The 22,399-nt window shown below is 39.5% G+C and overlaps 1 long non-coding RNA gene across 2 annotated transcripts in view; it reads left to right on the top strand.

Annotated features, from left to right (window-relative positions):
* LOC134555293 (uncharacterized) overlaps positions 1-22,399 on the top strand; it is a 120,180-nt gene that overhangs the window by 72,526 nt on the left and 25,255 nt on the right. For both annotated transcript variants that reach the window (XR_010081396.1, XR_010081397.1), the window contains one exon: positions 12,531-12,573. This is a non-coding gene — a long non-coding RNA (uncharacterized LOC134555293). The remainder of the gene's footprint in view (positions 1-12,530; positions 12,574-22,399) is intronic.

Below are 22,399 nucleotides of genomic sequence, written 5' to 3'. Positions count from 1 at the left end.
CCACAGACCTTGGCTGACAAGAGTACTGAATGTAACCTTTGTGCAAAAGAGGAGTTGCCATATCCTCAGAATGGACTTTTCTAATACGTGTCATTGTGAAAAACTAAACTCCCATGTCCCACCAGTTCCCCACCTGTGGTGAAAACTCCTTATTTCAGCCTTGTTTCTCTGACCTCCACAGAGAATTAAAACTGCTATTCCTGCAGTGTGGGCTGCCTGGTTCGGAATTCCCCACCCACTGTGTGCTGTACGTGTCAGTAAACCAGGTGAGCTTTGATAGATGCAACCACTTCCCTTTAATTTTGAAATGAATTTGAAGATGAACACACAAAAAAAAATCAGTTTACAAAGCAAGATAACCAAATGTGGAGGGAAGGTTTCATATGAGCAGCAGGAAACGGAACCTACTGAGTTTCATGGCAATGGTAGCTCTGCTTTTAACTGATGAGCTTTCTTGTGCTGCTCTGAGTTACTCTGAAAGAGCCATCACACATGGGTGTTCATGTTCTTCTAACCTCAACTGTGGGGCCTGGAAACCCCAGGCTAACAAACCTTTAGAGACATACCTGTTCTGTTGGCTGGCACTGCCCAGACAAGTGCTGAAAGGAAGCAAAAAAACGACTCTTAAAAATATTTTTCTTTATTTAAGAGAGTAGATATTTGTAAAAACATGTGTGGGTATTGATATGTGTATATAGAACTTGCCATTATCTCCAACATCCCTTTAAACACAACATTAGAATGGCTTTTCTCTTTCCACATGTGATACACAGCACCAGAATGCTTGCAGCGCATCTGATGAATAAATACCTGTTAGGAAATATCTGTGGGTATTTATGTGTTTTTTGCCAATAGTGTTACTTAAAAAGCACTTTGTAACATCCAAGCCACAAAGTGTCCTCTCAAACACAATTTATTATTGGTATTCATTTAAACCATGTCATGCTTTACACTTGAGCACTGAATTGGAGCACCCAGTGTCCGGGGTGTTCAGTGACAGAGGGACAAAAACTGTTGGTGTTAGAAAATAAAATATAATAAAATGATTAGTGTTCTGTGTAGAAACATGGGTGTAATTTTCTTAGAATTGTTTGATTGAACCCTTCAGTTTTACCATGAACTCACATAATGTAGGAATAGCCACAGCAAGTGAGGGAAAGGGAAGATGACTTAGGTTTTCCAGTGTCATATTCTCATTTCCACACATGTGTTAATGCTTTTGAAGTCCTAATGCTCACTGTATTTGGCTGGGATTTTTTTTAAACTGAAGAATAACACCCCCAGCTATTTACTCCTGATGAAAAATCAAGTTGGATAATGATGCACTTTGAATAAAAGTCAGGGGAGCTAGACTGATCGCTGCCAATTTTCCCCCTTAATTGGGATGGTAAGAGACACTTCCCTCAGCTTGGAAGCTCTTTCTTTTTAGTTGTCACTTCCTTCCTCTCACTGCTGTTATTCAAACAGAGGAAACAAATATACAGTGCATTTTTTTTCTCTGTTAAAATTTGTGTGGGAAAGATATGTTCTAGACCTTTTTTAATATGGAGGTTGGGATCTATGACCAAAATCAGTACAGACAACAGTTTGGCAAATAAGAAAGCTGCCTTCTGAACTGAATAAAAAATTAGACTTCACTTGCCCCAAGACACAGATAAATTATGGAAATTTAATTATAAAATTTCTCTTATCAATACAAAATGGGCTTTACCTGCTTTGTTTGTCTTTTTCTAGTGAATTGGCATGCCCTGCCACTTACTTCTCATGTAATAAACAGTTACGAATTATTTGCTTACGTCCAGAAGGAAAAAAATTTCCTATGGTAATGTTTTTGTTTGGATACATTTTGCTTAGAATCTCACGTGTTGCAGCTTCCCCCTCACATAAACAAATACTGCTGCTTGGAAAATGACAAAATGAGGATGTTTTGTGACTACTGGGCAAGGGTGAAATGTATAAAATGACATTCTGCATGAGATGGCCACTCTAACTTTGGCCCTCCAGGATAGTATAAGCAGAATACACTAAACAGAAAGCTACAATGAACTTTGATGAGCATTTAAAATATCATTTCTGTGTTCTCATGGCTCATGCAAATAACCTTGTAAAGTCAGGTCATAATGAAAGAGAGACCTGACAACACTAACTTGCGTCATTGGAAGCTCAGTATACTGTTTGCATATTGTTCTCTTTTTATAATTTGCTTTGCCTGCTATTGTAGCAAGATTTGTATTTTATAAGCCAACCTCTTTTTAACTCCTTTTACGTTCATTGAATAACCAGCACCACTTTCACTTGTCATCTGGTTTAGTTTCTCTTTGGGTTGCTATGGAACATTTCAAACATTGGGGAACTGCGGAACTGCACAGCCCAAGGCTCCATGTGGTTTCCAGTCACAGAGCAAAACAATATGAAAATATGATCCCTGAACCCAAGAGTCTAAAACAAGCCTCAGAATGCTGCAACACGTGGAATACATATTTTATGAAGCTTATGGTTCATGATGGTATGAGGATGCTGTTTACCTGACCTGCCCATTGACAGGTTCAGGTCAAGACCAAACATGTTTTCAGACTATTCTGCTATTTCTGCAAATGTAATTTCTGTGAATGTTGCTTTCTTGCTTTTAGTGGCTCATACTGACACCTGTTTCCTTTTTGCCTAATTTGCATTGTGCCTCAGACTCACAAAGAAGTTGGGATTTTTTTTTTTTTTTTGCCTGATTTCCCAGTACTGCATATGCTGCTTGCATTTCAGAGGAGAAAAGTGAAGGCTGATGTGAAGACCAAGAAGCATAATTGCCTAAAAACTGTATGTTTTTATGTATCACTTTGGACCTGTAGCATATCTGGATTCTTGTCCCCTTTGAACATCAACTTTTGCTTTTCATTCTCTTCTTTCTGTGAAGCATCTTTTCAGTACTCGAGACCATTCAGCTCAGCCTCTCTCTCTGGCAGTGCTGTATGTAAATGTCAGGATGATGGCAGTGTACAATAGGGCTGTAGGGGAGTAAGTAAGCTCTAAGTAAGGCTGAGAGGGACTGAAACATTTGAGCTGATAAGAAAGAAAAAGCAAAGGATTGAAAGAGTGAGAGGACACTTTTCCCATACAGTCTTCTACTGTGCTGTGGAATGAGTCTCAACTCTGTACTCAAGGCAGTTAAAAAAAAAAAGCTCTCACATTGATTTTCTCCCTGAATTTGATAGTAGAGTTCAGCTTGAAGCTTCATATTCCGTGAAAATAGCAATGAAAGCTCAGTACTGTCTCAAATGCAAAACTTGTCAAAGATGTGTGAAGTGAGGCTTTAGAATATATGAAAAACCTTTTAGTTTTAAACCCCTCAGTCTCCTGAGCAGGGCAGTGAGATCTTGTTCCTGTGCCCTAGCTCTAGGAGTGGCACAGAAACCCCAGCCTGCAGAAAGCTGTTTGTTCCACAGCTCTTGCCAGGGCTTTAAGACATTCCTCTCACGCATGGTGCTGACTCTCAGAAGCACCTGGAGCAGCTGTGGCCGCCAGAGCATCCGAGCTGCTCTCCCCAGGGGCTGGCAAAGGGAAACCACTTCAGAATGAGTGGTTTTGCTCTGTCTGGGCAATGTTTATCAGCCTTTTTCAAAGGTAGCTGATTTCATTGCTACAGTGGCTGACACAACGTGGTAGGGAGGGCACACCTGAGATTTAGGACAAACCCATTGCCAGGATTCTTTGGAATAAACTTGAGAATCTGTCACATACATGCAGCACCTGTCTAGCAGTTTCACATTCCCCTTCTTTACTTCCTTCCACATAAATGAGTCTGTCTGCCTTTGGTGGAGTCTCTGCTACATATTTATTTATTGCAGAATATATTGCAGAGGCAGATGAGGAAGATTTATGCAGCATTCACAGAACTGTAGGATGCTCTAGAAGTACAAATAACTGACTGTTGTGAGCTTACCCTGACGTGAAAAGGCAGATAAAAGGATCTCAGAGAAATCTCTGATATTGCAGGAGTAGCATTAGGAAGCTTATTCATCATTCTTAGCAGACAGACTTGGGGTTTTCCAGTGTATTTAATTAAAAAGCTCTGACTTAAAAATAATATTTGAGTTGCACCTATATTAATGAGAAAACTCTCTCAACATAATTTGAGATAAATTTTCTGGTTCATTATCAAAAATCCAGCTCAGTAATTCGAAATCACTGTTGAACCTGCCTAGTGGTGTTTTTTCTCTTAACCATGAGCAATTTGGAGTAAACACCATGCAAACATTCTTATTTTAACATGCTATCCAGCCTGTTTGCCAAGGGTGTAACTAATGCAGAGTTCTAGTTAGTTGCTGACTATTTATATAGAGGTATATTCTGCATAATAGAGAAAATTTAATTTTTTTTCTGAAGTTTTACTCAAAAAAAAACCAAAACCCCATCACTAGCAAAATTACAGCACAGAAGTTTGGACACTGTTCTGGAGTGTATTGATCTTTAGTCCCAATATGTATACCAGTCTACATTTGCAATGCAAAATGTGCTTTGTATATTCCTGAGATAACTGTTGAGTGTAACACAGGACACGCCTGGTGCCATTGATACAGGTCTAAAAAGCACCAACAAAGCAAACAAACTAAAAGTGGTAGATGATGCTATATTCTTTGGGCCTTGAGCCTGCAAAAATTGAACCCGTGTGTTTTTCACAGCATTTCTCTTTAAATTGTAATCTCTTTGAAGTTTTGTGAAGAAACAAGTATCCAAAAGTGGAGATTCTTACACAAACTGCCTTGTGAACCTGCCTGAATATCAAAGCACATTAAAGACATTCATAGTTGGTGACAAAGCGGCCTTGTGCAGACATGAGAGAAGAAAGCAGACCAGCTTGCTCCCTCAAAATAATCAAAGGATGAGAAACTTGTATATTTTGAATTCAAATCCATTTTGTCTGCTTTTATTTGTAAGCTAAGACCTGCTATCTGCTGGCCCCAGTTTCCTTGCCAGAGAACACACTGCATGTATGATGCTGCAGAATTAGATTGGCAAATATGAAACCTTGAGCTTCAGAGGGGCTTAATCAGTGTGCTGGTCACACATCAGCATAATTTGCTGATACAACAGTGAGAACAGGACATGACAGAGAACAGAACATGACGGATAATGAGAAGGAAATAGATCAACTGTTGGGTACAAAAATAGCTGAGAAGTGATGTTGAAATGATTGGAAGATAGAGTGTGGGGTTTTTGGTGTTAAAGCATGTGTAAAACAAAGTTTCATTGCATTCATCACAAAGTTTCTTAAACAAGTTTCATTGCAGCAGTACCAGAGGTCACATAGTTCTGGGCTGAAACTTGAGTAAGTTAGGTCTAATTCCTGTGCCTGCCATGGATTTCCTGTGTGAGTTAGAGCAAAACTTGCTCTTGCTGGGTTCACATCAATCACTGGGGCAGGTGTCTGCTCCCACATGAGGGCAGAGCAGCGTGTCTGGAAAGCCTGGGCAGCACTGATGAGTGTGACCGGCGTCTGTGGCAGCCCTGCGGTCTCCTGAAGCGCTGAATGAAGATCCTGTGCTGCATGAGGGGGTGTCAGGTGCCAGTATATTACTGTGTGGGCATGCAATGGAGCCTTTTATTTTTCTTGACACCTATAAAAGGAGGGAAAGAGTGGTCGCTTCTTGTTCCATTTAATTTCTGCCCTCCCTATTGAGTTTATAAAATAAGTTCTCCAGAGGCTATAGAAGATATAAAGGGACTGTGTGACCTGAATATTCCAGCAGTCTTTTTCTGAGCATTCACAAAAATAATTCAGCCTCTTAAGTAATAGCAGAGAGAAAAAAACCTCAATCAACCAACACTGTCATTGTTAGTAGAAGTTTGAAAAACAGAACAGTGATGTTATATTGAGGAAAATTAAATTTAGATTAGCCGGGTGTAAACATGTGTTGTCACGTTATTCACTTACAGGGGAGGGGATTTTAAGCACTTCAACAACTATCAATTTTTATTGATAAAAAGGAACCAATTTTTCCTCTAACTTAACAGGCAACAATTTGCCATCCTCAGCCAGTACAGAGAGAGGTTTGGCCCTTCCATACACCTTATTCACTGGAGAGCTCCTTTTACAAGCATGGAGTGTTTCTCCTGTGAACCTTGGAGGAACTTGTCTTCCCACCTTGTGTCTGGGAATGGAGGCACAGCCCTAGATCCTGTACACCACTGCAAGGGAGGCAGAACCTGGCATCATTTGTATATAGGAGTGAAAAGCTAGAAAGTACGTGCAGCTGTACTGGCTGTCCATAAGCAAAGGGGCAAGAACAGAAACTGGAGGAAAAGGATTTGTGAGATTTAGCAGATGTGCTGCAGGTAGTAGAACAATACAGTTCCAACAAAAACTGTTAGGGAGAAAATGTAAAATGAACCTGGGCATAGTTTCACGTAAGCAAAGACCAGTTTTGAGTTTTACTATCAGAATATTTGGATGTCTGCATTTCACACAACCCCCAGGCTCTGAGCTGGTTTTGTTCAGGAGTAGATGTCTAGCCTGGGACAGGAATGCTGAGCACAAAAGGCTATTAATTCAACTTAAGTGGATCTGAAGTGAATTAATAAGTTTTATGAGGTTGTCAAAGGTACTTGGCCTGGGTTTGACTGGATTTTTCGAAGTGGGTTGCTCAGAGTATGAAGAGCCAAAGCACACAGACTTTAGGCAGCCACAGACAGACCCTGCATCACAGCTCACAATACACTCCTGTACCTTGACTTTGGGGAATACCTTCTAAAGTGTTTTCTCTATTTGCTTTATTGCTCCTTAGATAATTAAAACCACAAAAATACTATTTTTTTTTCCTTTCTTGTTTCTTTTCCTAACTTTTAGACACATACAACATGACTACAGCTGTTGCTTTCCTTAATTTACACCCTCTCCTACCTTATTTAAAAGGTGAAGGTGGGGGTCCTGTGCTTGCCCAATGCTGTTGCCATGTCCCATCAGTAAAGCAGAACTTCAGAGAGCTCCTGGAGCTCTTCTGCCTGCAGAGCTTTTTTAGAAATCTCACCACAAGGTTACAAACATCGAGTGCAATGAGTAAGAGCAGGACCTGGCTGATTAGTCAGCCTTTTAAAATGAAAGCAAACAGCTTCCACCTAGCACCATTTCAGGTTACAGGAAAAAGGAAATTGGGGACCAGAAATCTGAGGCCGTGCATTGGAGGCACATGTCCCACAGAGCCACAGACCCAGCCTGCTCTCACTCACTGTCCCCTCATATGACCAAATCAGGGTTGACTAAGCCAAACTATTTATCTAACTGAATGTATCAAATAAATCCATTGATTTAATAAATCAATATTCATAAACCCCTCCCCTTTACATGAATAAAGTGACAGCCCATGTCCACACCACTTAATAGACCTTCATAAGACCAAAAGATGTAATCTTTTCTTCAATTACTCAGTAAGTCATTTTCCAAAAGGAAAAAGAATTATTCTTAGGTTTATTTATAGTGTGGTGGACTGTAGTTCATGCTAGATACTAAACCAATGAGTATTTTCAGTGTGTGAAATTCAATTTTTAATGACTGGCTTTAACAAATATTACAGTGGTTAATCCTGAGAAAAAGGGTTCTAACATATCTTAAATCCTAGTCAAATGAATTTCTACCTCGCTTATTCTAGTGTTTGGATCTGAGGATGAAGTAGATGTTAAGCCTGACTGAAAGAAAATCTTAAATCTATTTAAATGACATTTCTTTAAAATGCATCAATTATGATATTATGACTATGAGCCCAAGCTCAATCATATAATTGTAATTCATGAACACAAAAGACAATTTATCAAAGTAGGAGTGATCAATTTTTGATTTAAACTTCTGTGATTCCAATGTATGTGACATTTCGTTGTGCAGTGACATGTAACTTGTGTCTGTTTAGACTGTGGAGAGGGTGAGGAGGGTTGGGTTTGTTTAGTTTGGCTTTTTTACCTGGCTAATATTTACCAAAAAAAAACCTCATGAAGTCCCCCTAATACCACTCAGTGTAGGAAAAAATGTTTTGGAAAGTAAAGCATTTTAATAAAAATAGTTTAGGAAAATCTGTAGACAAAGATGATTTTACTCCTATCACAAAATGAAGCAAATATTTGCCACTGACCCACAAAGGCTTCTATCTACAGAACCCCATCTACTTCCACCTACGCTTTTTCTTTTGAAAAAGTGACATCTTTCGGAGAATATTTACACAAGACTGTAAAAGGAAATATTTTAGACTGATCAATACATTTTGAGTGTCCACACAAAACAATAATTTTAAGAAAAAGATAATTAGACCAAAACATTGAAGAATCAGTTCCTGGACTTTGAAAGTTAATGCCTCCCTCCTAAGTTTCTTATGTCTTCCTCCCCACAGAAGTATGGAAAAGTTTAAAAAATACATATTCACCAAGTCACAGAGGCCTTGGAATTTCTCTGCTTTCCCTTTCTGTAATGTTTGCCATGCACCAAACCCCAGGGAAAAGAATAAAGCATTTCCTACAGGCAGACTTGCAGAAGTACCCTTGAAGTACTGTGAACTATCTGCCTCTGGTAATACTAGTGTCTGAGAAAAGAGAAAAGGTGCTCAGCACACTAAACTAATACAGGTTTTAGTCTTATGATTATGTATAGACACAATCAGGTTTACTAAATTTTGCCTTGGACAAGACTACATAAACGTTTAAAGGAAATGCTAGTCATTATTGATATTTGTGGGTTGGGTTTTTTTAAATTATTTTTTAATTAGACAACAGGGACAAGACTGTCCTGGTTCAGAGAGCTATGACTCCAACTGTAAGTGAACTTGTAAAATTTAGATGCATTCATATGCATTCTCTTCCATTTTAAATGCACCATAAGCTGGTCATCTTTCTGTACCTTTATATTAATGCCATAGTTAAATTTCACGCTTCTGATAATAAGGGCAAGATGAGATGAAGCCTCTAAGGAATAAAATCCCCTGGTTCTGTGTCTGTAGTTATTCAGCCCTCAGACCTTTAGCTGACTTCACTAGGATCTGCAAGAATGTAACTTGAGGAATGCTCCCTAAGCAAGGCTGTTAATCATTGGCATGATTTTCATGTTCATACAAATCCTGCTGACAATGAAACAATACAACTGCCAGAAGCTTAGACTGTTTCTGGCTGTTAATAGCAACCAGTGCATATCAAGAAGAAATGTCCAACAGCCAGGGTGTTCTGTGTTCTCTCTTTTTGAGCATTGTTTGATTAATGTTGGTACACTCAGCTTGCAAGAAAGATTTACTGAGGGGAAGACAGATGACAGGCACAATGCTGCAATGTGATGTACCTTGTGAATAGCAATAAATCAGCAACTGGTTCTGGTGATTCTGAAGTCCGTCAGGCATTCTGAGGATCATGGGGTTCACAGTAGACTCTACAGTGAGTCTAGATGTCAGATCACAGAAGTGTTCGGAAGATCAAAGGGCTAAAAATACCTGCAAAATAGATTCATATAGTAGATTCAAAGGTTTTTAAACCCCTAAAAGACCTAAATGACCTAGTTGGATGTGCTGCAAAATAAAAGTTTGACAACTGTGTGCAGGTAAAACATTCTTTAGAATGCTATCCAGTTTGGATTTAGAGCTTAGTACCAGTCTATTTTGTCTTAACATGGTCTTGTCATTAAACAGTGTCTCATTCTAGTTCAAACTGGTCTAGCTTTTGTATTTCTATTTCTATGATAGGCTATGATGATGTTATTTGTTGATCTGTTCCATGACAAATTAAATAGATTTAATTTCTTTGTTTCTTTGTTGGTAAGAAGATTACTGGGCCCCAATTCTGGTTCTTTTTGTAAGCATTTTAAATTTGGAAGTGAAGGTTTTAACACATGGAGATCAAAACTAGGTATGGGATGGTATTTATGTCCCACTTTATATACAAGGTTGTTAATGCCTCTCTGTATTAATAATCAAAGTAGAAAAATTAACTCCCTAATCACATTTGGAATGCACATGCATATGCTGTATTGCATTTGGGGATGGTCTCATTCATTTTTCCGTATTTTGAGATTTTTACAGAGTAGTTCAAAAATGTTTTTGGAAAACATTTTTAACAAAGTAAAAATGTCATATTGAGAGTGTTTCAAAATGGACACTCCTTATTTGCCAAGATTGGAAAGAAGAATCCTTGATTTTCCCTAGTCTTTTAAAGAAATCTCTTGTCCTGATTTTTAAAGACACAATAGTGGAGGTCTTTGTTGATTGTGATGGGGCACTAAGTAAATGTTGTCATCCTTAATGATAAAATGTCATATGCTAGTGTGGAATATGAAGTCATGGAAAAGGACAGCTATGATCAGAAAGTACTGCATGCATTTCAAAATTTCTTCCTCATCCTAAGAGCCAGAGAGTGTGAGGCAGCTGCCTAAATATAGGTGCATACTGTCACTGCAGGTGCCCTAAAATTTTGATGGTACAGCTGTGACATTGAACTTGCAGTTTCTGCCCTTCTAAATAGCAACTAAGGGCAAATAAGAACCCATTCAGAATGTAAAATAGCACTGAATAGCTTTTTTTGAGTAAAAATTAAATCTCCTCCTGGATACTTTTGGTGAGGTAAAATAGGGTGTTGTGTTTCTAATCCAAGATTGACCCTTGTGATCTGTACTCCAGGTGTTTACTATTGTTGTTCCACAGTTCTGGCTGAAGTTGAGCCTGATGCTGAAGGCAAACAGGATTAAAAACTGAGGCTTTCAGTATGCAGATGATGTAATAGCTGTGCCAAATGGATGGCTCAGTCATTTCTCAAGAGGATTTTGCTCCTGGAGCATCTTTATGTGCAGTCTTGACTTGTTCTCTTTGGAAGCCTTTGCCCAAGGATATCTAAACACTGACCAATCTCTTCTCCCAGAGCAGGGAAGCAAATCAGTCTTTCTACATGTATAAAGCCTTGCTGTCCTCTGCTGGTAACTAATACAAATTTTAATTTTTTGAAAAAATCTTTGGGCTTGTCTGAGCCCACTTTTGAGCAAACTACTGTTCTTCATGTCCCTTTAAACCTTGGGAAATTTGGTGCTTTGTTTTTGTGCCTGTGCTTGAGTGCCTTGGGACAATGAGGCCCCAGGGTGTCTCTGACTTCCTTCTGCCAGAGGTCTGCAGGCAGTGGGGAGAGAAGGTGTCAAACAGAAGGGTTGTGGGTGCAAGGAATGGAACCTTATGTAAGGGTGAGGTGGTGGGTGGAAGCAGGGTGAGACTTTGTCATGCTAAGAATAGAAGACATGAGTTTCCATAGAGAGACAAGGCTGCCCTGGCCTCTGGGTTCTCACAACAGCTTGTTTAAAAGGGTGTTGCGAATGCTGTAGTTAGAGATTTACTTCCAGACTGGGAAGGAGATGTCCTTGAGCAGCAAAGGGGATTGTGTCCAGCCTGGGCCAGGATGGGCAGGTCAGGAGTGGCGAGGAGAAGAGCACTCCAGGATGACTCAGGCATGCAGAACAGCTGGGCACATGGGCAGAACTTTCCATGCAAGCCACCACCTTCCTTCTGGGTTTTTTGAGATGGCCCTTAAACCCTACAGTTGTGGAAACATCACGAGTATACATCTATATCTAGATGAAGAGGCTCAAGTGTGGGCCAAAGTGCTATCTCCACCACCCTCCTGCAAGGCAGACAAACCAAAAAAAGCACAAGAGGTCACAAGTCCACCCCCAGGCTGAGTAACATTCAGCCTCTGTGGGCAGAGACAGGCGTGGGATCACATCACCATGACCTCAAAAATCAAAGTGCTCCAAATCAAGCAAAAAAGGCAAGAGGGGGCAATGGGAAGTTGGGGGACAAAGGGTTTGGCGTAAAAGAAACCCCCAAAACAGAACTGAAAGTTTGTTCACAGAGGAACCCACAGCAGTCAGACAGACACCCCTTAGTCACAAGATGAGCAGTAGCTGGAATGAGGGAGACTCGAGATGGCTGTCCTGGGCTCTTTTTCACCTCCATGCGTCCCAACGTAGCTTGTAAATCACTGGTTATTTCCAAATGAAGGAGGAAATACTGCAGTCATGAAGAAATAGTTTTTATTCCTATTCTTTCGTCTCCAACCTTATCCTGGGAAAATCTCATGACAACCCTTTGGAAACATACTTTTCGTTTTTGGTTGTTTTTTTTAAAGGCAGTCTGGGGGTTCACTCCTCATTTTCCCGTCAAAAAGCTTTTGTTGAAAAATCCTGGCCTTGACATATGGAAACACAATCTTTTTCAGATTCAATATTGTGTTTCAATATTCATATTGCAGGGTCTGAATTCATAAGGATCTTGCTGACGAATGAGGTACAAATACATTGAGAGCAAAAAATGTTCTCTATTACAGCAATATCTGATTAAAGCCTCCTCCAGGTCTGTGTCCCTGCCACCTTTCTATGCCCCACTTTGCAGATGGTTTGTGCATGGTGTTTTGCAGCTTCCTTATCCAACCTCCTGAGATAGTATTCAGCCCAGTCTGTAGGTCTGTAGCCTGGGGGAAAAAAAAAAAAAAAAAAAAAAAAAGCTGTGTTTTCTCAAAATGTTCTCTCTCTTCCTCAGGCTTTTACGGTGAGGACTTGACTTTCTGCTCAGCAGCTGCGAGGTGAGAACATATTTAAACACTTTCTGAATTAACCTTCTTTCCTGAGGAGAGAACATGTGACGTGGTCTGCTGCAAGCACAGTGATAAATGGGTACTTAGTGTGTAGAGGTTAAAGAAACTGTTTAAGAAACCGTCCTTTAATTAGCTCAATATATTTTCCCTTTCTGCTGCCTCTCTTGCCGTGAGTTACGAGTTATTTAATGTAGCATCAAGGCATTGGCTTATAGCTCCCATAAATGATGGATATTTGGGGAGATTATTTGACAGGTCACAATCAACATTGCCTTATAGAGTACGCAGGAGAGTTTGGAAAACACGTCCCAGGTACATAAGTGCCTACTTAGTGGAAAAATATTTTACTGTTGTAACAGGCTGGGACACTCTGGTAACACGGTGCTGTGAGCCTTTAAAGGGCAACTTTTAGAAGTGAGAGATATAGTCAAAAGTACACATTATTCTGTCAGGAGCAGAATCTCTCTGTATACTTCAGGTGAAAGGGAGTTTACTGCTCTAATGGCCACTTTGGCCCTCTTTTGTGATCTCTTTAAACCTGAGGTAGAGAGGTAACCCAGGCACAGGGTTGGCGAGATTAGAAACTGTGACAGGAAGGGACCTATACAGAGAATGTACTTGAGAGGGTGTAAGAGCTTTTGTTCACCCCTTCTCTTGCATTGTATTTTAGCCTCATGCTGTACCCAAACCCATATTAATTTTGCATGATCATATTTAATTGCTAAACTTAATCAATAGCTGCAATGCACAATCCCAATGCTTCTCCCTTGGGGGTTCAGTTGGGAACTGAAAAGCAGGATGCTGGAGAACCAACCCTTGCAGAGACAAAAGCCTTTGCTTAAAATTCAGTCATTGATGCCTTATTTCTGAGGCAGTTTTAGTCTTTTTTACACTAAACTGGTGCGTACTATTGTGAATGAAACACAAGCACACCTGAGTTTAAGCTGGGATGTGGCAAGCTGCTTCATATTTGAAGCATTAATTTGAAAAGACACAGAGCTTCCTTGTACACGTAATAAACAACCTGTGAGCTTCTGTTTTCAAACACAAGAAGTTCTCCTTCCTGCTCTGGGTTTTCAAATCAGTCAAAGTCGTAAGAGATTAATTTGTCCCTAAACTTCAATACCCTGAGACAGTCTTCAACCAAAGCACAAAGTGTAAACAGATGGTTAGTCTTGTTTAAGGGAAGAAATCTCATTTCCTGCAGTGATGTGTAAAAGAAGGCTGAGGATGGCTGTGGGAGGGGCAACCCAAAAGGTCCTGGAAGCAGTATTGTTTGTTATACTTCGGAGTCTCTAAAAGGATGCAAAAGCAGGAGAGTACAGAAGAGCTAATTAGCTGCTGGCCCAGCCAGGCCAGCTAAAATAAATGCAGGCCAGCTAAAAAAATTCAGTCTGGTGCCTCCAGTTCACTTAGCAGAATCTGAATTTCTGTGTTTTTCTTTCCAAAAGATCATATTTACCACAGAAGTTCAGTTACACATCTGTTCGCCTTCCAGAGCTTTCAGTGCCATCCTCTAATCTTCAACACGGGAGCAGAAGCTGCTGCCTTGCCTGTGTCCTCCCTCTGTACCTAATGGCTTCCCCCTCCTGGAAAATCTGTGAAACAATAGGGGGAGCCTGGGCTCCTCTTTTGGTTGCCTCTTGTGTTGCTGATACCTGCAGGCTCTCAGCAGCTTCCTGAGCTGTCAGTCCTACCTGACAGAGAAGCCTGGTGGCTTCTCCCACTGCGATGCCTCAGAAAGAGGCTTGTATGTGTCTATAAAAATCTTTTTAAATAGCGTTGGAACATTGATATCCAACATTCACTGAAATACATTTAAAAATTGCTTCAAATGTCAGGTATTCTAATTAATAAGAGGATGCAGATGGTTCAGAACAGAGCTCAAAACTCTAATAAGAGCAAATGCTAACTGTTGTAATTTATTTTTAAAAAGTCATTCAGAGTCTTAATGCCAACAGAGCTATCTATCAAGCTGCCACAAGGTGGTACCACAGTATTTTATAAGATTTTGCCATTTCTTGCATTAAAACAACTATTTTCTTAGTTGAGGTGCAATGTAGAAGAGAAGAGGATAGAAAAATATGTCTTTATTTGAAGATAATGCCCCTTTAGTGCTGCAGAGGGTTTCTTGCAGAATTTGGCACTGCTTCTGCAGAGGCACCAGCAGCAGGGTGTGACAGCACCAATTTAACCAGGCACCAATGTTTGCAATGTGCTCTCCTGCCATAATTATGCAAGATGGATTGTTTAGGTGTTGAAATCTAAGCAGAATCATGTTTTCCTAACAATGATATCTGCCTAAATAAGTAAATTAATTTTGATGTCTGTCCTGACTGTTCCCCTTCCTTCTCCCACGTTAGCCACTCTAAGGTTCCCCAGTTCTTCAGTTAAGGATGAATTGTGCCTGGACAATTGTGCAAAGACATTCCCCTGAAAATGCCAGGATGTTTAAGTGCTAAGGGAACAAGAAGCCTGGACAATTCTGCTGTCTGGGAATGAAGCACCAGCTTGGTGTCCATGTCAGGTAGGGTCGGTGTCCAGCTGGAGTATGGGCAGAAGGGAATTCTTTAGTGGTGGAAATCCAGCTGCTGTGCCAGTGAGGATTACTCCTCTGGTCCATATCTGAGTATCTATTCTCGCAGGAATTCTGTCCTTTCTGTTGGAACCCACACTGACAGTCTTTACAAAGCCTCAGTCTGTATCCTGTAGCTGTGAGCCCATCCCTCCAGTCCCCTGAATCACCCTCCATGTGACAAGACACATTGGTGTCTTGTCCTTTGGTTTTCAGCTACTTTAAAATTTGTACTTCACATCTCCTTGACTGAGATACTGCATTTATGCTCTTCTCTTGAATGTTTCTTCATAAATCAAACCTCTGTAGCCCTAATTACCCAGTCACTCAGTTCCTGCATCTCTCAGATAAATGAGACACCTCCAATTTCAAAATGCCAATGTATTGAAATTTTAGATAGCAACAGTTCTCTGCCTGTTGCATGCTGATAAGATTTTTAGAAAGAAATGAGCCCTAAATAGTTCCAGACTGCAGCATTCTAGACATGTGTTGAATTCTAGGACTCTCTGTGGATCTGCCTATTCAGATCCACCTGAACTGCTTTTGATCCTTGAAGCAAAGGTCAGTGGGTTGTTCTCAACACAAGGCCATGCTCCTCTGATTTGATTTCTGGACTCTGTGCTCTCATTGGAGCCTGAAGGGGCATTGTATAAACATTATCTATGGGCTCAGATTGATGGCTTTGGTGGGAGCTCATACAAACATGAATAAACAGGTCCCTCCACCTAGGCACACAATGTCCTTCAAGAATATTGCTACGAGCTATCACTGGCCCAAGGGGCAGCATTCCAAGCTGTCTTCCCTCACTTGTATTGGCTTAACATTTATAAAGCATTATAAAGCATTTCTATTCCTCTGTTATTATCCTGCTGCCTCTGTGCTGCTTCTCTGCAATTACGTTGTACCCGCCTCCCTTTCTAATGCCAGTGGATTCAATTTGCATATGAATTTCCCTCCCTTTTATATAATTGAAGAACTCAAAAGATCTCTAGTGGGCTGTAATTCTTTTTGTCATTTCTTTGTTCATATGGACTGCCAACAAAAGATCAATGCCTCAGTTAGTTTTAAATACACAATTTTAAAAAATGGGTAGTAATACAAAATAATATTGAAATGTATTACAAAAATAAGACATGAGATAAATTTTCTTGTACAATAGAACCAGACAATTTTGTGGCAAAGACTGCAATGTTTTGTAATGCTTTGTGAACACTTTGTGTTCTGTAAACAGTTTGGTGAGAAACACCCTTTGGATATTGAAGTTCATCAGACAATTCCTATGCATAAAATCCTACTTATACAGAGGACAGCAAAATGGGAATTAATTCATATTTCCACCCATTCTAAAAGGAAACAAACCAAACCACTCCCTTCAAGAAAGAAGCAAAAGGGTTTATTTTGTAATTATTAAATCTATATATACCGTTGCCCTGTAAAATGCCTTTTTACATTATAAAGTAATAATGGTGGTGGACATGTGTTTTTACTAATTCACTTCACAGAAACCTGGGGAGATTTTTATGAGCCTTTTTTTATAACAAGAATCTTCCATTTGTGCCCTCCTTTACTATTCCTCTAATTCTAATTTCAGTCCAGTACAGAGACTTATCACCTCACCATGCATGGCAAGAAAAAAAGTGTTAGTCCTAATAAAAATGGGAGAACAAGCTTGGAGGATTACCATTAACAGGCAACTGCAACCAGCAAGCATATTTTTAATACATCAAATTATTGAGTATTTAAAATTTATGCCAAAATGCAATCTTGCTTTGAAAAACAATGTGTTTGGGGCAAACAGCATTGTCACTGCAATGGGATCCACACAAAGGGTGAGAAAAGCTGGAAAAAGGGATAAATATCAGGAATTATAAAGTATGATCCAAATAGAGTTTGTTCTGGTACTTTCTGTCTCAGAAGATATAATTTCCAATATTGAGTCGCTATCAACAGTGAAAAACGTTTGGGGCTGTAAAAGGTGTCAGCATTAATGAGTCTGTCTAGTTTGGAATATGTTGTACTTGCCATTTGACACAAAAAGATATCATGTCACAAAACCCCCTTTTATGCTGTTAATCAAGGCACACTTCTCATTTTATTCCCCTAAAAAGCTCAGCTCTGGCAAGAAATTCAATAAGTACAACAAGAAAAATGATTGCATGGAGATCAAAATCCTGTCCATTTGTTCTGGAAATTAAATTCAAATCAATTTGAAGCTATTCCCATTGTACAGTTGCTGATGGCACTTCAAGACAAAGTGATAGCACTGTGCAAATTTGAAATGGGCTTGAAGCAAGATCAGTCCCTTCATGGTGAAGAGCTGGGTAAGAGGCCAGGAAAGCAGTGCGCAGAACTTAGGAAAATGCTGGTGTTACAAGCAGCAGTGTCCTACTGCCAGGAAAATGCCACGGGCTGACATTTCTTTGTTTATGTGATGTCACCTTACAGTGTCACAAGCATTTCGGAGGTTTTCTGATGTCAGCCCACTGAGCCTGCATTTGCCTGTGCATCTTCTCTCTTGAATATAATGTTTTAAATAACAAACTAGTTCAGCCTTTCAAAGGAGCTCCCCCTGTTCTGTGACATGAAGAGTGAGCTTTCTTGAGATAGCGATATTTACACTTCTTCGCCTTCTTTCTATTTTATATAATCAATCTAGAAGTAAGTGCCCCTTTATTGTAAGGGAGCCCTGGGTATTTCTCAAGGCTAGTGGCAGAAATATCTATAAGCAGATGAGAATGACTATTAATAATATTGTTTGTGTGTGGTGGTGGCTTAAAGACCAAGGACTCTGTAGCCTGTAGTTAATGCAGTTATTCTATATCTTGAAGGGATAAAAAATAATGCACTTTAATAAAAGTCTTTTTGCTGCTGGAATTTGGTTAAGAATTGAAAGGTGAATCCACTGCAGCTCAGCCTTGAGGTGATTGATCAGTGTGGGAGACTGGGCTGGGAAATCTCCATGTATCCTGTCTTGCTGCATTCCCCGTGTAGTTGGAGTCAAGGGGACTGGGGGCGGGGAGGTTCTGAAACACATTTTTTGTCCAAAATACCAAATCATTTAACTTCTTTATTTCTTCTGTTCTCTCTGTGAAAACATGACTTTTAGAAGCACAGCATATTTGAAATTATTCAGGAAACCATTTATTTATGGATTCCCCTCCTCCTCTTCTTCCCTGGTTTATGATCTTGTAAGTTGTAACCACTGAATCAGGAAAAAAAATGTTTTCCCTACAGTTTTACTGAGTACTTGCTTTTGTTTGTCCTTCCAGGACTGTTATGCATAGTAGGGAAACTATTCATAGAAGTAAAAATAACCTCCATGCAAACCTAAATGGAAACAGATATAGATTGAGAGACAAATCCAACTCTACTCATTTTATATGCAAATAACCTAACCCATGCAATACAGGAAAAAAAATCAAAAGGCAATGTCTCTTTTAGTACAGACAAATTATGACATTGCCGCTAGAAACCATAGCAACAACTAAAAAAAAAAAAAAAAAAAAAAAAAAAAAAAAGTAGGGAAGCATTTGTTCTAGTATTGACTCATTTTTTGTACTAAAGATGAAAGCATCCAGGGACTCTTATGAAATATGTAATAATACATTGAGTCGAATTTCCAGGGCCCAATATTATAAAAGTTGAAATGCTGGGAAAAAAATGGAAAAGAAACTTTGCTGGGAGGTGTTTTTTCTCAAACTGAACAGCTTCAGAATATTTAAAGTAGAACCTTTAGTGATCATTTTAGTGCCACTTGTCAATTATTCGCCATAACATTTTCTGTTACTAAATAAGTATTTCAAATTAATTCAAAATTACCATATCAAACAATTACCATTCCAGGCAGTGCACTATTTACTGAATGAAGATGAATATGCATGAGGATCTCTTTTTCATTACTCAATTCCATTTTTCTTAACAAGCACAAGCTGCTTCTTTGAGTTACATGAGACCTTTAATTGGTGTCAACAACTGTGACAACACCTCTCTTCATGGTTTTCTCCCTGCCTTGTTTTTCAGTAAACCAAAAGGCAGAAAACATGCTTCAATTTCTGAACCATAATGTGCTTTAAAATTCCACCAGCATTGCAGAGCGGAATTATCATCCATAAATAAAGATATTACAGTGATTTCATTAATTCCCCTGCCTTGTCTTTGAAGGAGTCTAGATGTAGCAGCTACTCTCCCCCAAAATCCAGAGAGTTTTTTTAGTCAAAAATGGTTAATTTTGGCATGTAGTCTTCAGAACTCCTGGAAGATTTAAATGTCTAGTTCAGGCTGGATTTTATTGTCCTCAGTCTGATCTAACTCCCACAGAGGTGAGCAGGGATACTTCCTCTGCCTCATGGACCATTGTTCAAAGGATTTCTCACAAGCCTCCCTAAAGGTGTGTGGTGCAGATAGAAGATCAAAATCAGGAAGTCATGAGCCAGCTTTGACATGCTCGTGTAGGGAAGTTGTCAATCTGGATGTTTTGTAACTGCTGCTCACCAGAACGGTTTGGCCACACCGGTGTCGTTCATGTTTGGATATATTGCAGCAGTTGCTGAAGCTGCTTCTGCCTCTTTCCATGATTAAGGTTCATTTCAAAAGATGTATCCTCTAAAAGAGCTGGACTGGGTCAAGAATCATCCACAGACATCTCACCAAGAGAGAGCCCTATAGACAGTAAATAAGGGCGGTATGAGATGGGCTGTGTTTCCCCAGTGGAGAGCTTCCTCCCCAGGGAGGAAGAGGATGATCAGGGTGTGGGTGAGCTGTGAGGACAGGGCCCTGGGCTCAGACATCAGCCCAAACACCTCAGGAGAGCCTTGCACTCAAAATGGCTCACTGAAAATCCTCTTCACATGTTGGGTGGGTTCCTAGAGTGATGGTTCTCTTACCCTTTTTTGTTTGGATCAAGATGCAAACAAAAGCCTAAGAATTCTCATGCGAAGCCTGTAATTATGTGTGTCTGTTCAATACGCTTTTGCACTACAGTGTTAGCAGAGGATTTTCTGGAAAAAAGAGAAAATACTGAATTATCATCTCCAACATTTACAGGAACGTGTTGAATTTAACAAACCTTTCACAAGACATACAGAAGAATGTCACATAATCCTGTCTGCAGCTGAAAATATACCTGCCTGCATTTACTTTGTGGTAATGAGCTTCAGAGCAATCTTGATATCAGTCCTTTGTTGACGACTAATTTGCATTTATTATCTTTATGTACATGCCTATTATTTTTCTACACGTATTTTATAAATATATGTGAATAGAATGAAAACATAGACTATATGATTTAATTGTAAACCTGGGATGGTCATGTCATGATGTAAGCATGATGGACGTGGTGGGATCTCTGAGTCTAGATGCTGTTGGAGCTTTAGGATTGGCACTGTATGAAGAAATTGGGATTTTTTTTTTTTTTTAAAGTATGTGGTATTCACTTTGCATTTTTTACTCTCATTTCTATTTGGTAGGATTTTTTTGGTACATCTGCCTTTTTGTGCTGAACAAGATTGAGTCTTTTTGGCAAAGTTCAATCTAAATCCTCTAAATCACACTTCAGTTCTTGGCCTTTCCTAAGTCAAATTATCAGAGCTTGGATGCTGAGCTGTGACCTTTTTTTGGTGATGTAGGAGTATGAAGCAGCAGTTTTAGATCTAGGAAATAAAGAGAAATAAAGACTACTGTCTCCCATGTTTCACGTCTGGGTGTTTTCAAACACTGTCTGAACTACATCTTTTAGAATGTTTAAATGATAAGTTACATTACAAAATTTTTCTGAAATTTGATTGCTAAAATCCAAACCATTTCAATATGCTGTAAATGCTTCTGTGTAATTTGATATGATATAGGCAGATAGTGCTCTGAGGATTTGAAAAATTACTTGTGAATGGCAATCAAATTGTCTTTGGATATATATGTATTTGTAGTAATCAGTTATTTAAATTTTGCAAAGTTTCATCTCAAGTTAAGCATCTGAAGCAGATTAATAAAAATGTTGTGAGGCTTGACAACAGCAAAAGTTTAATTAACTTTGTCAATTAGAAGTACCAAAGTTTTTATTAAGAGATTATGAAAGAATCAGTACTGTTCATTCACCCTTGAGTCAGGGATACCCCCTAGAAGTGCCATGCCTGTACATTTCTCTTAAAAACATTCTAAATTAATTGAAAATATGTTAAAATCATTCATGGTTCTTCACTGTGTAATTATTAAAATTAATGTCATATGTGAAAATGTCAAGAATTATCACCTCTTTTGACGATAATGGTGCTGTTGGTAACAGAGGATCAACCAGAGATTGTGTGGACACGATGGTTCCCATCATTTTTATGCAGTTATCTGAATAATGGCACACGTTATTTTTATCATGTTTGACTATTTTATACATGCTTGCAGCTTCTCCTTAAGCTGTGTTTTCAAATGGCCAGGAGCTGGAGCTCACTGGCAGCTATCATTCTGGCACTTCATATCTCTGTGACGGGGTAGAGCCAGAAGTGGGAAAGTTTGTAGGGACACACAGAGAATTGTGAGATTTCATTACCACCCATTTGTTTTCATGACACTATTTTATCCTTAGGTGCCAAAAGATTGGTAGCACAGAAATGTTTGGTTTCTACTCGCTTCACCTTGCCCTACCACAAAAAGTGATGCGATCCCACTTCCCTCTTTCCATGGGAATTTTCTGTTCTGAAAACCAGGATCGGGTCTGTAAGAAAGGAAGATGTCTTGCAACACTTTTGAGTAAATGCCATACTGAGGGCATTTACTCCTGGCTGCTGTGTGTGCTGTGACTTGAGGCAGCAGAGAGGCTGAGGGTGCGCCGCAGGCAGGAGAGGCATTTTCCCCCGAAATGTCACTGTGAGATGAGTGGCGGCTGTGGCACGGCAGCAGGAGCCCACATCCTCCTTGTAGCTTAACCTCAGCCTTCATGTTAGTTTCTCTGCTAACCACCAGTACTGGGGGAGAAAGAAAAGACAGGAAAAAGAAATGCAGACAGCAAAAATTAAAAATAGGTGATAGACTAGAAGTTGGGTATCAAAGAATAGATATTTTTTACCTTGCGTGCTTAAGATGTTGGCAGGATTTTAACCTCAGTGCATAACTTGAGGCAGTGTACTCAAGCTTTCAGGCTACTTATATCCTTTATGGTCTAAATGAATTGGTTCCTTAATGCAGTTTGATACAATAGAAAGGATATTTTGCATAGAGGATGTGGTGGTGTGTAGAAGGTACAAGCAGAGCTCC

The sequence above is a fragment of the Prinia subflava genome, chromosome 10, assembly GCF_021018805.1.
Source record: "Prinia subflava isolate CZ2003 ecotype Zambia chromosome 10, Cam_Psub_1.2, whole genome shotgun sequence".
In the NCBI taxonomy this organism is placed as follows: Eukaryota; Metazoa; Chordata; class Aves; order Passeriformes; family Cisticolidae; genus Prinia; species Prinia subflava.
This window is presented reverse-complemented; position numbering and strand designations above follow the sequence as displayed.